The sequence below is a fragment of the Lissotriton helveticus genome, chromosome 8, assembly GCF_964261635.1.
Source record: "Lissotriton helveticus chromosome 8, aLisHel1.1, whole genome shotgun sequence".
NCBI lineage: Eukaryota > Metazoa > Chordata > Amphibia > Caudata > Salamandridae > Lissotriton > Lissotriton helveticus.
Genome location: NC_136069.1, coordinates 386,996,222 through 387,012,226, shown reverse-complemented (window position 1 = coordinate 387,012,226; position 16,005 = coordinate 386,996,222). Strand labels below are relative to the sequence as shown.

Below are 16,005 nucleotides of genomic sequence, written 5' to 3'. Positions count from 1 at the left end.
CAAGACTGATTTACATATGGCCATGTCTGAACTGGGATGGCTTGGTGAGCAAAATAACGATGGATTAAACCCAGATCTGTGAATGGGGGTGACTGTTTTGCCATTGTGCAACATTCCGTCCATCATCTTGTGTGTTTTGCAAATGAGGGATGAAGCACCCGCCATAATTGGCTACGTTTAGAAAGCTTCTAATTTCACACACTATAGAGATTTTGCTTTTTAATGCCTCTTGCTCTCTGTGGATTTACACTACCTAATTATTGGGAAAACGCAATGCTTAATTTATGCTAGTTGTTTCCGGTGCTCAGCATCAGCACTTATTAGGTTTCTGGTGCTGAGCACCAGCACTTAATTGGTTTCCGGTACTCGGCACTGGTACTTAATTGTCAACACCACACTTATGACAGACTGCCACACGGTGGCGCTACTCATCTACTTTAGAGAGGAGCAGAACAATGGTTATTTATAAATACAATATGCATAAAAAAGTTATAAAAACCTGCCTCCCCAGCCATTCCTTCAGCTTCAGGTTCCTTCAGGACCTGTAATAATCTTAACTGTTGCACTTGCAGACAAGAGAGATGGTTAATAGTTGTTTTGGTACCATCATTGACAGCAACGACGGGGCAATGGGTGGTGCAAGATGCAGTGGCCTCCTGGTCAGGGCCCTGGCACTTATTTATTTACAAATTAAGCACTGACGCATATCCTTAAACGTGTATGCTGTCTGTCAGGAACTCACATGTGTGACAATGAAGCATGAGGCTACAATCACAAATTCTCTGTGGTTTGGTTCTCAGTCTTTGGCAGTGTTCTGTAGTTGTTTTTGAATGAATTAAGATGTCATCACTGACATTTGGAACACCTCTAATCCAGCCAATGCTTGCTGAATAAAATTTTGAAAATCTTCAGCTACTGAGGATATTCCAAAGCAAAGGCAGTTGTACCAGTGTAGGCCTACAAACATCAGTATGTGATGATATAGCTGCAAGCTTCATCTAGCAGCAGCTGGTGGTATTCCAAGTTAATATCTAATTTTGAGAACCATTTCGCTCTGTTTCAACCTGTGGTGCTGGTGAAGTGTCCCCCTGGTTGTTTAAGTTTTCTCATGACAACCATTGGTGACATGCGATGGGGGGTCCACAAGCACTATCACACATTTTGTCAATAGCAAAACAAAGTGAAAAATACAATCAGATGGAGTCAAAGAACTTTGCTTGCACTTTTCTACTTTTCTTTGTGAATTGGGCACAGTAGCTCCATTTTACCAGTTAAGAACATGTGGCATACAGTAATCCTGATACAAAGTAAGTACATTACTTGTGAACGGAGGGGGAATGTCACAACCTAAAAACACCCATTAATTTAACAAAATTTGAATCCCCTTTGATGAAGATGAAATCAGGGTAAGAGAGTGGATATCTCCTGAAGTCTTCATTGAAATGGTACAAAACCACAATCCTCTTTATCACAGGAAATATTTTTGCAGTAGTTATACAAGTTCATGAGATAACAATTATACGCAGTCAGTAAAAGAGATGGAATGAGTAAATAAGGTATTTTTCTTAGAAGGACAGTAGTGACTCAGAAAGATAATTCTTCAGTCACTTCTCTGCGTTTTAAAAGTGGTCGGGCTTCCATCAGCTCTTGTGCAGTCTCCAGGCAGAGTTTACATAAATGAGATAATTAAATACGAATCATGGACGTCATTTAATGGTAGATAGAGGTGGCAGATTCTACAGAAGAAGCGCACTTTGGGTAGGAAAGAGAGAGTTGAGAAATAAATTATGTGATGTCATTATGGGCCAAAGACTTGTGATGTCACAGTTGCTATCACTGGCAGTCAGTAAAACAACTTTATTAAGTCAATCGACCATAAAAGTGCAGCAAACATCACAATAACACGGGGGCAAAAGGCATCGTATTGCAATAAAAACTATAACACATCAATCACAGAATTACTATACTCCCCAATTACAAGATACAGAGAATGAAAAGTCATGGCCACTAAAAAAGGAACATTTCATAAAACTCATCATAATACGGGCTATCACCAGGTATACTTCAATAATAAAATACTAACATCACTCAAAATCACACTGCTCATTTCCAATGCCTGTGATAAACTTCAAAATTGAGTAACACATGGCCAGAGTATCAAAGGGTTGAAGGAAAAGTAAGGTCACCTGATGATTTTTGAAAGATCTCCCACTTAATAGGGGTCTGAGAAACTGTGACCTAGAAATTGATTATTGAAAGCAAAACAGCATAACATGGTTAGTAGACTGAGGGGATCTGCCATCAGAGGGAAAACATGGTAACCTTAGAAAACAGGTACCCGGCACATGAAAAGCCACTACAAAGTCAATCTTGTTCACTTGGAGCCAAGTGAGATAAAACCTAAGCTCCAATGTGTTAACCCATGTCAGGGTCAGGGTCTGTCCCTTCTGTAGTTAGCAATTAAACATACGAGTCAAGCATATTTACAAGGCTAGCCTCCTCCTTGTGTGCAATAAACTTTTTCTTTACTTGGTTCGTCAAAAGAGGGGGACTCTTTACAGGATCCACGAAGTACTCAGTGAATCCTACGTCACACAGAATATTTTTAATGTACCCGAGCCAAGAATCGTTATCATGTTATTCTGCACATGGCTAGCCTTAACTTTACTTTGAGTATAACCTAATTCTTCAGTAGACCAAATCGTTGTCCATAATTGGATTGGAGCAAGGTCTATCAGAGGGAAAACATGGTAACCTTAGAAAACAGGTACCAGGCACATGAAAAGCCACTACAAAGTCAATCTTGTTCACTTGGAGCCAAGTGAGATAAAACCAAATCTTGTCCATAATTGGATTGGAGCAAGGTCTATCCTGTTCTCTAAGAACCCTAACCCAAGTTCATTATGAGTAAAGAAACTCGGGGCAACTTTTGAGGTCCCTAGTAGCCTGCTCAAAATGTGTTTTCTACATTCTTCAGAGACTTATTTGAAGTATACCCCAGGCTCCATCTGCATATGTGCTCATGCTGAGAACTTTGCTTTTGTACAGCATGACCATTTCTGCAAATGGCTTATGTCCCAAATTTCTGGTGAAACTAGAAATTGTTGTGCAAGAAGCTTCCAGACCCTATTTTCTCTGGGTAATTAATCTATCCCAGTGCGAATTCTCGTTAAAACATGAGGCCTCTATAATTAAAATCTTTAGTCTTTAAAATTTCAGTTATCCCAATAAAGAATGTCTTTGAGTGGATATTTTGTGAGCCAGAAGTCATTACAAAGGATTTCGTATGCTTCACCATGAGCTTCAGCTCCTGCATAAGTTGGTCAAACCCCTTTCTTGTTTAAAAAAAAACTTTTTTATTGAGTAAGAAAAAGAAAACAGTTTCTCTTTCCCTTCCCGTTTTGTTTAGATAGCCCCTTACCCTTGCGCTCACCCTCCCCACTCCACCCTTCCCTTCATTTTCACCTGACTGATGGGGGTGATACTCCGAAAGCGATCCGAAGATGTTTGTTTCTGGTCCGGGGAGGACCTGGCCTGGCAGTTCGAGCTAGACTGTTCCTATGTGGAGCAGGGTCAAGACTGAATTGCATATGGCTTGGTCCAAACTGGGTGGCGTGCTTAGCAAAAAAACTATAGATTTTGCCCAGATATATGACTGTGAGTGAATGTTTGATTGTTCAGCATTCCTTCCATCATTTGCTATTTTTGCATTTGTTGCCCTAAGTGGAAAAAGTATGACCAGAGGTGGGTAAAGTGCTCACTTTGCCACTAAATTCAAGCTAGTCCGGCTGATACTATGAAACCTATCCCAGGATGCTTATTCCCAGTCCATGAAGGACCTGGCCTAGCAGTTCGGTCTGGATGGTTGGAATGGAGGGCAGGGTCAAGACAGACTTGCATATAAAACAAACAAAAGAGCACAGAGTGGCAACACACATATACAGAAGCACAAATGCTAAACAAAACAATCTATCCGAACTCTTCAATGAAGTTTGTCAAATCTCATTAATAGTTGCTTGAATCACAAAGCATAACGCAGTGCAGATGCAGCCAACGCATTTCACCCCGAATAGGGCTTCCTCAGGGCAGTGATACACTGTACTGTACTCTGTAATGTACTCTGGAATGTACGTACAGTGTTAAGAAAGCCTTGATAACTCAAATTGATGATGTTAATTCCCAGATTCATAGACTCAAATTTAATAGCAGTTAAACTTTTTAAGTAATTGAACAATAAATTTGAACGAACGAAGGAATGTTCACTGTCATAGCTATAACATCTAAAAGTATCTCATCTGAATATCAAATGCACCGTGAGCACATATCGAGGGATGCGATGTCTCTCAATCACGTCGCCAAAGTAGTGTTTGAATTATAGTACTTGGGTTCATTGGCAGGGGACCTAGGAGGTTCTCAACATTGACTTGGAGCTTTCTAGTATAGTGTATAGTCAGGTAGTGCAGCGTTAATTATTCCTTGCTGCCATTTGCCTCTTTCCACAGATTTGAATATGGCTGGGTCCAAACTGGGGTGTTATGATGAGCAAAAAAAACAATGGATTTGACCTATATCTCTGGCTGGTGGTGAATGTTTGATTTGTTCAGCAGTCTGTCCATCATCTGTTCTTTTGCAATTTGTCACCCTCAGTGGGCATGGTATACCCAGACATGGACCTTGTGCTAACCCTACCACTGGATTCAATGTAGCCTGGCAGATGAGGGGTGATACCCCGAAACCAGTCCCAGGATGTTTGTTACCGCACAAGGGAGGACCAGGCCTGACAGTTAGGGCTGCCTTGTCCCCATGAGGAGCAGGGTCAAGACTGATTTCCATATGGCTGGGCCATAACTGGGATGGCATGCTGAACAAAAAACAATGGTCCTGATTCACAGAACTAACTTAAGACAACCTCCTAAACGTACTACTTTTGGTATTCACAGAAGGCATTTAGTAGTAGTAAAGTTAGGAGTTTGTCTGAAGTCTGTCTTAAGTCTGTCTTAAGTCTGTCCTAAGTTTGTCTTAAGTTTGTCTTAAGTCTGTCTTAAGTCTGTCTTAAGTCTGTCTTAAGTCAAACCTAGGACAAAATCCTAAACTTACTAATTTTGGTATTCACAGAAGGCATTTAGTAGTAGTAAAGTTAGGATTTTGTCTTAAGTCTGTCTTAAGTCTGTCCTAAGTTTGTCTTAAGTCTGTCTTGTGTCTGTCTTAAATCTGTTTTAAGTCTGTCTTAAGTCTGTCCTAAGTTTGTCTTAAGTTTGTCTTAAGACTGTCTTAAGTCAAACTTAAGTCAAACTTAAGTCAAACTTAAGTCAAACTTAAGAAAACATCCTAACTTTACTACTACTAAATGCCTTCTGTGAATACCAAAAGTAGTAAGTTTAGGATTTTGTCTGAAGTTAGTTCTGTGATTCGGGCCCAATAGATGTGACACTCAGATCTGTGACTGGGGGTGAATGTTTGATTTGTTCAGCTTTCCATCCATCATCTGTTCTTTTTGCATTTGTCTCCCTAAGTGGGAAAGGTATGCCCAGACAAAGGTATTGTGCTCACTGTGCCACTGGATTCAAGCTAGCCTGGCTGATGAGGGGTGATACCCAAAAACAAATAACAAGATGCTTATTTCTGGTCCAGGGAGGACCTTCCCTGGTAGTTCGAGAGGAACTGGGTCAAGACTGATTCGCATATGGCTGGGTCCAAAATTATGGATTTAACCAAGATCTTTGACTGTGCGTGAATGTTTGATTTGTTCAGCATTCCGTCCATCATCTGTTTTTTTTCCAACTTTCTAAAAGTGACATTTTCAGAATTACAATTTAAAATCCAACTTCACCATAACTTGTGTTTTAAAATTGTAATTCCAGAAACACCAAATGTAGGGGGCCCTTCTCTTCTCAATTGGAAATTACATTTATAAAATGTAATAAGGCAATCCCAATGTTCGCCATTGTGAAACATAGGCTTTGCAACAGTATAAAAGAAATATAGGAACATTTCCCTACCAGGACATGTAAAACTTTAAAAGAACATTTCCTACTTTTTTTTTTTTGTTCAAGAATTTTATTGACTTTTTAAGGATAAACAAAAACAAGAAAAAGAAAAGATAACAAAATTATCAGAGCAATACACATATTACAAATAATATATAAGCATTCAATATATACATGTAAGATGAGTAAATGAAAAAAGAGGAAGATGTAAATGCATAGAATGAAATATGAAATTAAGAAGAGGAAGTAGCTTAAGATACAGGTGCATGTGTAGCAAGATAAGATGTAAAAGGAAACCAGAGAAGATCCGATCTAATTTTCTGAGATAAAATAGAAGAGGAAACAGTAGTAATTCTGTGTTCATCACAAATGAAATTCCACCACGTCAATGAGGATAACTTGGAATTATCTTTACAACATGACAAAATAACTTTGAATGCTAATACAATAAATAGGTCGAACAATAAAGATATAGGAGTCCAATCATCACGTGAAGATCAACCTAGAAAAACATTTCGCAATGATAACATAATATCACAGTTAAAGATTTTCATGCATGTAGATCAAATAGAATGCCAAAAGGTCAATACATTAGAACATTCATAAATTTGATGTCTTAAAGTGCTGGTAAATTCAGAACAAGACCAGCACAAGGGAAAAGAGGAAGGTGAAAACGTATTTCCTACTTTTTTAAATATGCTGCACCCTGCCCAGGGCCTACCTTAGAGTTGTCCGCTAGCTAATAAGAAGGAAAGTTTGGACCTCAATTTGCCAGATCGACAGAGCAGTTTAAAACTGCACACACAGACTTTGCAATGGCAGGCCTAAGACAAGTTTAAAGTGCTATTTAAGTAAGTGGCACAATCAGTCCTGCAGGCCCAATAGTAACATTTAATTTACAGGCCCTGTGCACAGGTAGTGCACTCTACTATGGACTTATAAGTAAATTAAATATGGCAATTGTGGATATGCTAATGTTACCATGCTTTAAGTAAAGAGCACATGCACTTTAGCACTGGTTAGAAGTGCTCAGATTCCTAAAGCTAGCAAAAGGAAAGTCAACAAAAACAGTAAAGACAGGACGTCTGAAGGCAAAAAGTCAGGGAAAACCATACCTAGAATAAAAGGTCTAACACAACGGCTTAGAAATCTGCACTTATTTTCCACTAGGTGTGTCTCCTGTAACAGGACTAGGCCAGGCTTGCATCTATTAAGATATTTTGCTACTATGCCCTGCTTCAATTCCCATGCCGCTCACATTCCTGGAGAGCAGTTTAAGTATCAGCCTCTTCGCAGTGTGGTGGGTCTAAGGACATACCATGGGTTACTCAGTAGCGTTCTCCTCTGCCTCTTTTGTGGTATTGGTGGATATATGTAAACATCTTTGCAGACCTCAACAGTCCTCTTTCCCCCTAAACTATCCCCCAAATTCATGTGCTGCAGGTTTAGAACTACCCACCTCTCCAATGGTCAAGGTGTTTCTCGCCCCTTCACATCAAAGAATCGAAATGTGAACATTGATAATAATACTCAGTAACCAAGAGTTGCAGTTGGGTGAAGGTTTCACGGTGTTTGAACCGCACATTTATTCGACACGTTTTATTTTGGGTTCTAAAGGAGCATAAAAACCAAGCATGTTTTAGTGCAAATAGAAAAAAAGCCCCCACGTGCATCTGACAGTTCTGACTTATCTTTGAATAAGTGTAAATATATGTTCTTATTGTTTAGATTTCAGGCCCCCGAAGAAGGACCATTGGAGGTCCGAAATGCATTGGGCGCGAAAAGGAATCCGAATTTAGGGCCCGATTATGATTGCGGTGAATCCGCATCCTCGGGGCCGGCGGAAGCCACGAGGATTTGGATTCACCGCTGCGGTGATTCACAAGACCCCCCGCCAGATTAGGATGGCAGGGGGGTCGGGAAGTCCGTACGCAGCTTTTCCGCCGCGGTCCCGCGGCGGAAAAGCTCTAATATGGTGGCGGTGTCTATCAGACACCGGCAGCCATATTAGGATGCATGCGTAAACATGCTTTTCCTCAGCGGCTTTTCCGCCGTGGAAAAGCATATGGTCTTTTCAGTTTGGGGGCCCGTTGCGGGCCCCCAGGGTGTCAGGCGGTGGGGGGTGCACATGGGGGTACCTATGGTACCCCCCTGCCTTTACATGAACAAAGCGGCAGGCACCGCGCGGTGCCTGCCGCTTTGTACATGTAAAGGCTAAACATGCATTTTTAACATTGCGGCGGGTGCTGCTTCAAGCAGCACCCGCCGCAATGTTAAACATACAGGATGTGACCGCCAGGGTGGCGGTCACATCCTAATTCGCACGGAGGGACCGCCGCTGCCCCTGCGGACGGGTTCTCCACCTCTGGGATGGCGGACGGACGCCATCCTAATAGGCCCCTAAATGCTTTGTGAATGTTAACCTCATTATAGTGTGAAATTATTCCATCATTTGATTATATGTTAAATGAAAACAAGAACAATGTACCTATGTAAAATGCATATATGATTTGAAAAGTTTAAGTTTACTGATGTGAAAAAGCTAAAGGAAGCAAAAAATATTTCTGTGAAAATAAAATTGGAAAGTTTTTTCCAGCAACAGTGCACAGTGGTTGACTGTGATTTCACTCGAGGTAAGAAGGTTCATTAGCAGACACGGTAGTAGGACAAACGTGCCACCACTGTAGCACGCTTAAAAGTCAGTTTCAAATAAATAGGTAAAAAAGAAGAAAAACTAAAATAAAAGGTGTGCTTCTCCAACACTTACCCCGGCCCTCTGGAGGCTCACATCCTGGTCCACGGTATCAACTTTCAGCTCTAGGGCCATTTTTATGTCTTTAATGGCTGCTGATATTGCTCCCATGTGGGCCTATAGCCTCGTATCAGCAACCACTGCCACTGCTCTGCACCCAGGTATCCCATTTTGGGCAGCATTCTCCAGCTGGTGCACCCTGGTGGATTTTCTCCAAGAACACAGAGATTGCCAGGCACAAGGGATGGGCTTCCACTGAATGCTCCTACAAAGGAGCCTGCATGCAACAACTACTTTGGCCTGCCACCGACGAGTGCCAACATGTCACCTGGCAGCAAGCACCCCCTGGCCACTGCCGGCTCACTGGGGGTCAGTCTCATAACTCCATAATAAGGGACTGAACACAGTCCAGGAGGTGTGACCCCATGAGAAGGTCCAGGTGAAACACCCCAGACAAAAACACCCCCACTACTGTCCTTCTGTCTCAAGTATGTCTCTTTGGCCTCGGGGCTACCCCATCTTTACCAGCCCTACTGCACCCCAACCTGGAGTCTTGGAGCACCAGGTATTTATGAATTCCTGGGTGTTCCCCATGCATGCTGGTGGCCTGTGCTATTCTGCTTGTAAGGGATTGAGGGCCCCTTCCAGTGCTCCTCGCCATCTCTGTTTCTTCCTCAGGACCTTTTTACTGCGAGAGTTGCTGCAGGATGCCTGGGTGCAGCTGCGCTCTCCAGTTTCCTCTTACCCCCTGCTCCTCCTTCACCACACTCTTGTCTCACCGCAGTTCCTTTCTTTGTTGGACAGCTCCTACACCACTGGCTCCCCAGTCACACAGCCCTGTCGGTGTCTCCAGGGCTCTGGTTTCCCAGGCAAAACTCCTATTGGCTTCCTCGCAACTTCTGCTATGGCGCAGGTGGGTCCTTTCAGGCTGAGTTCCTCGTGACAGCTGCCATTTTCATTGGCTGCAGCCTGGCGCCACTCTTCCTCAGATGGCTCCCTGCACCTTCGACTTGCCAGCGGCATGACTGCTGCTGGCATCACCAGGACCCCTCCACCTCCGGCCACCATGTGACTCCATACGTCCTTGGCACGGCCCCCTGACCCATCATAATTTGTAGTGGTAAAATTGGTACTGCACATTTTCCGGATGGTAACAGTAGACGAGCAATAATGTTTTGTATAGAAGTGTCTGAAAGTACCGTCAATAAAAAATACGTACACATAAGATCTTGAGCAGTAAGATATTTGAAAAACAAATGTAAACATGATGCTTCTGGAATACCTTACCTTTGATGCATGAGTTGCTGGTCTAGAGCAGTAAGATATTTTTATAACAAATGTAAATATGATGTTTCTGGAATAACTTACTTTTCATTCAAGACTCGCTCTTCTACAGAGAAAGAAAAAAGTATGATCAAAATGAATTTCACACAAGGGCAAAAAATACAGTTAACTGCAGCTCGCTTAAAATAGTGCAGAATAACCCTTAGGAAAATCTCTGAACATCATAACCCTGATGTACACCAGTTACCCATACATTCAACTTAGCTTGGAGTGGATGTCATAGCCACACGCAGCATTGAATATCCCAGAAATCTCTAAATCACTTGTGTGAAATAGCATTGCAAATGAGATCGCTCATACACAGTAAATACAGGCGAATGATTTGTGTATTACCTTTCCTCCAATCAAGAGACTTCTTGGACTGTGCCCCAAAATCCCCATAGTTAACTAATCTACGCACTGAGGCCTGGGTGATGCAACTTAGGTGTTTGTATCTGAGGGCAATTCAATTAAGTTGCTTTATTCAAAAATAACTGATCTCAAGACTAAAATGGAAGACAGCAATTGAAAGTCTTTTATAGAAGACAGCTACTTCAAAGAAATATGGCTTTGTCTTTCTTTATATGTTGATGCTTGTCCCAGAAAATATGAACCACCAAGGAAATCCTAGACGACGACTTCAGATATAGGTTTATTAAAGAGGAAAAACAAGAGCTTTTAAAAATTCCAACTGTGTCTCAGAATGTTCTGTGCTTGAAAACTGTAAATGCAGAAGGGCCAAATCGCCAAGTTGTCAATCGCTGTGTCACTCCAATTTCTTTACGCAAAGGCAGAAGATGATGGGATTCTTCCATATGGTTTTTGGTGTGGTGTCAGAGATATGATAAAGACTGAGGCTAAATTACTTACTTTTGTATTACGTAGTCATTTGCTGGTGGATGAGCATAATATTATGATATAGGAGGATATACTATATATATATATATATATATATATATATATATATATATATATATATATATATATATATGCAACAGAACTCCTTCCCAAAGAATAAGAGCAGAGACCCAAGGGGAAACAGTTGGAGGCTTTTAATTGCGGTAAATGGCGGATGCATTTCTGGCAGATGGTAGCCTTTGTCAGCGCCCAAAGCCTCCACGAGTGATGCAACACTCTGCTGGTAAGTCCCCCCCCTTTTAAACCTGTTGTTACAAGTCCGCACCGCCCCCTGTATCTTAAAGTAGCGCACCTTTGTAGCGCCCAGTCAGTATATATATATATCATTTTAATTTTTTTCAGAAGCCTCGCACAGCTGCACAGAGAAAACCGCACTCCAAAATTTCTGGAAATTAAATTTAATGGACTGACACGTTTTGACCAGATTGGTCTTTGTCAGAGTCACTGTCCACATACGGAAGTGCTCTATTTTCTATAAAAACAGTGGGTAAACAATAGTTAAGATGAAAGACAGACTTGTGGGAAGTTTACAATAACTTGTTATGTTTCCTGGAGAGAAGACAGACTCGTCCACACAGTCATGGATAATGTAAAAAAATGATTATACAATTATTCACATACCAAACTGTATATATATAAAGTGCTAAATAATATTCCATAATAATTCTTGTGAGTTGATAAATGTTTTCTAATGCATTATGGTGATAATTTAAGCACAAATTAAGAAAATAATACTAAGTAGTTCATAATCCCTACTTCATGATTCTGGACAGTGTCCAATTTTGTGCTATGTAATTTAGGTCTTTGCAGGACGAAAACATATGTTATCTGTAAAGATGTTACATTAATCATCATCAGTCGCCCAGTGGCTTCGTGCCTCCCTTCCAGCGTTGCCAATTTCTATATCCACGATCTTAAATTTAAACCATATACCAGTAAAACGCTAATCAAATGTGAAAAAGGAAAATGAACCCAAATAATAAAAGAAAATAAACACAGGTTTCAGGGACATAATAGTTAGGAATTAGCATTTAAAAAACCTTTGATATTCACTGAAAAAAACACAGGTTTCAGGGACGTTATAGTTAGGCTGACATTTCACTTGTACAAAACCAGAGAAATTCAGCCGTTATAGTTAGCTGAGCTTGCAATAACTCGTGCCCCAGCAATGCATTGCTGATGACGACACATATTACATCTCTCATGACATAGTCAGTGACATCACAGATGACGTCACTGATGACATCTCAAATGACATCACTGGTGACATCATCCACTTAATCTCTGATGCACCTCCTCATACCCTAATATAACCTTCAGTGATGTCATGAGTGATGCACTGACCATGTCATGAGTGATGTAATATGTGATATCAGCAGTGCATTGAGGGGCGCGAGTTATAGTTAGTTCAGCTAACTATAATGGCTGAATTTCTCTGGCTTTGTACAAGTGAAATGTAAGCCTTACTGTAACGTCCCTGAAACCTGTGGTTTTTTGAGTGAATTTCTATGGTTTTTTAAATGTTAATCCTAACTATAAGGTCCCTGAAATCTGTGTTTTTTTGAGTGAATTTCTAATATTTTCTGAATGCTAATTTCTAACTATGCCTACAGGGGTAGGACATGTACAGAAAGGCGCAGAAAGAAGCAAGAGAAGTGCAGAAAGTTGCAAGAGAGGTGCAGAAAGAGGAAGGAAGGTGCAAAAAGAAGCAAGAAAAATGCAGAAAGAGGCAACAGAAGTCCAGAAAGAGGAAGAAAGGTGCAGAAAGAAGCAAGATAAGTACATAAAGAAGCAACAGAGGTGCAGAAAGAGGCCTAATGCAAAGTAGCCTAATCACTAATCCTTCTCCCAAGATGTTGTCACTTTTCTCTTAAAGGTTTACTATTCATCGACTGTTCAGACAGTTAGGCCTACCAAATGTAAAACAGCAATCCTAGCCATATCATTGTTGTAAGTCTGACCAAGTTTGTGAAGGTATGCATACCTGTGTCTCTGCTTTTACCTAGTGACATGCTACATAAAAATACATATACAAATTCTTGAATATCTGTGTTTCAAACAATATACTCTGTAAATCTGTGTACAAAAAGGTGCATGTATTTCTTTCTGCTCATAATACAGAGCACATGGATATTCAATAGTATATTTGAGGGGCTCTATAAAACCTATATATATAAGACATATCTGCCTGTGCAACCGAATGACAGAGCAGAACTGAGAAGATTTGACCACCTATAGGAGAAGCAACCCACTTTTTAAGCTACCATCTATAGATGCATAACACATGTGAGAATACATGTACAAGTGGACATATACCTCAGTAACTAAAGCAAGCAGACAGACCTTTAAACTAGACAGCTTGCATCTCCAATTTGAGTATAGAAAGAGGTTTGAGAAGTAGAGAAAGAAGGAAAAGAAGTACAGAAAAAAACAAGAGAGGTACAGAATGAGTAACACATGTGCAGGAAGAGGCAATAGAAGTACAGAACGAGGCAAGAGAAGTACAAAAAGAGGCAAGAGAAGTGCAGAATAAGGAAAGAGAAGAGCAGAAAGAGGCAAGAGAGGTACAGAAAGAGGGAAGAGGGATGCAAAATGAGGCAAGAGAGATGCAGAAAAAAGCAAGAGAAGTACAGAAAGAAGAAAATGAAGTGTAGAAAGAGGCTAGAGGGTTGTAGAAAGAAGCAAGACGGTCACGCTAGAGGGAGGTCGACTGTACATGGTCTTCGTGGACCTGAGGTCAGCCTTCGACCTGGTCCCAAGGGGGAAGTTGTGGGAGGTTCTTCAGAAGCTAGGAGTTCCCCCCCACCTCCTCAGAATCATCATTAGGCTGCATAAGAACAACTTTGCGGTAGTGAGGTGTGGGAGGGATGGCAAGCCCTCGGGTAAATTCCCAGTCCGCCGAGGTGTCAGACAGGGCTGCGTTCTGGCTCCGACGCTGTTCTGTCTGTACATCAACAGTGTCATACAACACCTTGACGCTGTTGGGGACAATGATGCCCCGGTTTTGGCAGGAAGGAGGGTTCCGGCAATAATGTTTGCCGATGATACCCTCCTTCTTTCCAAATCCCCCATGGGGATCCAGAGGATTGTGGATGGTTTTGGCCACTTCTGTAGACAACATGGGTTGGAGGTGAACACGGATAAAACCAAGTTCATGATCTTCAACCCCCCATCCAAGACCAGACCCAATCCAAAATTGGGGGGAACTAGCCTTGAAAGGGTCTCCACTTTTATATATCTGGGGGTTTCCCTACAAGAAAATCTGACATGGGACTCTCAGGTAGCAAGATCCAGGTTGAAACTTTCCCAGCTAACGGGCGCTCTCCTCAGGGTGTCCAATAGATCTACTTTTAAACCTGTTAGCCCGGCTCTTGAAATGTACAGGACCCAGGCGAAGGCAGCTGCCTTGTATGGCAGTGAGCTATGGGGTCACAAAGCTGGGAAGGCTATGGTAGGGGTGGAAAACTGTTTCCTTAGACGCTTACTTGCTCTCCCGCAGGGCACACCACTCCTCCCTCTAAGACTCGACCTGGGCATTCCGTCGATCACAGAGGACCTACGGTCGAAACCCATGAAGTTCTGGCACCGGGTATGGTCCACCGATGAGCTGCACCATTATAGGCAGGACCTTATACACATCATGAGGCTGGACGTTAATGATAAGATCCCTTGGTTGGCATACATCAAGTCGGAATGCTCTAGCCTGAAACTGCCTGACCTTTGGGACGATCCTGCTCAGGGCTGCAGAAGGATTTCACGCAAGTCCCTCGCTCAACTCTATAAGAATGAAAGCCTTGTTGATATGGCCAATGCACATGACAGCGGAACTCTGACGGGGCATTTTTTAGCATCCAAAAATTCGTATGCCTTTGAACCTTTTATGGATTTTATTTACCCGCTTCTCGCGAGGAAATTGTTCCTGCAATGGAGGTTTGGCACGCTCCCTACTAAAGTTTTTACCTACAAATGGGCGTCAGGGGGCGACAAGCTTTGTCCATGCTGCAAAGCTAGGGATGAAGACGACCTGCACATAATGTTCTGTTGTTATGCTTATCGGAGCCCGAGGAGGCGCTGGTTAGCTCCACTATGCCGGAACCTGGGCTTCAGGAACTATTTACAGGCTTACAGGGTCCTGAAAACTAACACCCTGGGCCACATTGTGTTTGCGGTTTCTAAATTCCTAATGGCAGCATGGCTAATAAGGAAGAAAATGTCAGGTTAACTTATTTTACCTTGTACTTTCTAAACATTGCAGCCCAATTGGTTTTATTGTATATATTGTGTTTTATCTGTATGTATTTTTACTGCTTCTTTTATGGCCTATGTGGCCGAAATAAAGAATTTTTGGATTGGATTGGATTAGAAAGAAGCAAGAGATATGGAGGAAAGGGTTAGTGAAGTGCAGAAAAAAGCAAATGATGTACAGAAAGAGCCAAGGGAACTGCAGAAAGAAGAAAGAGATGTGTCTTAAGAGGGAAGAGGGGTGCCGAAAGAGGTAAGAGAGGTGCAGAAAGAGGCAATAGAGGTGCAGAAAGAGAGATGCTATTAGATGCAGAGAAGGCATTCAACAGGGTCTCCTGGGTATATCTTTGGATGGTTATGAGGTGGTGCAGGGTATAGGGGAAGAATATATAGGGGCTGTAAGGCTTTGTATAGGGACACGTCAGCCCGATTGAAAATCAATAGAGGATACACCGACCCGCTGCAGATCAAGTGAGGGACAAGGCAGGGGTGCCACTCCTTGCCCTTGTTATTTGCTTTATATATGAATCCACTGTGACGTAGGCTAGAATACAACAATAAGAACCCGCATGTCGTGATGCATGGGCAGGAGTACAAAACTTTTGCATACGCAGACGACGTGGCCATCACCACCTCAGCACCAGCTGCTGCTATCAAGGAGGAAGAGCTGGAGGCCCAGGGATTCGGGTTAGTTTCAGGTTATGCGATCAATAGGGCTAAACCCAGATAATAAAGAGCGCTTTCACAAACTGTGAGGATGACAGGGTGGTAACATCGGCCATA

General features: G+C 42.0%; 1 long non-coding RNA gene across 1 annotated transcript in view; it reads left to right on the top strand.

Moving 5' to 3' along the window:
- Positions 1-12,835, top strand: part of LOC144771651 (uncharacterized) — a 304,257-nt gene extending 291,422 nt beyond the window's left edge. Inside the window, exon 4 of the long non-coding RNA XR_013599409.1 lies at positions 12,594-12,835. This is a non-coding gene — a long non-coding RNA (uncharacterized LOC144771651). The remainder of the gene's footprint in view (positions 1-12,593) is intronic.
- The last annotated feature ends 3,170 nt before the right edge of the window (positions 12,836-16,005 follow it).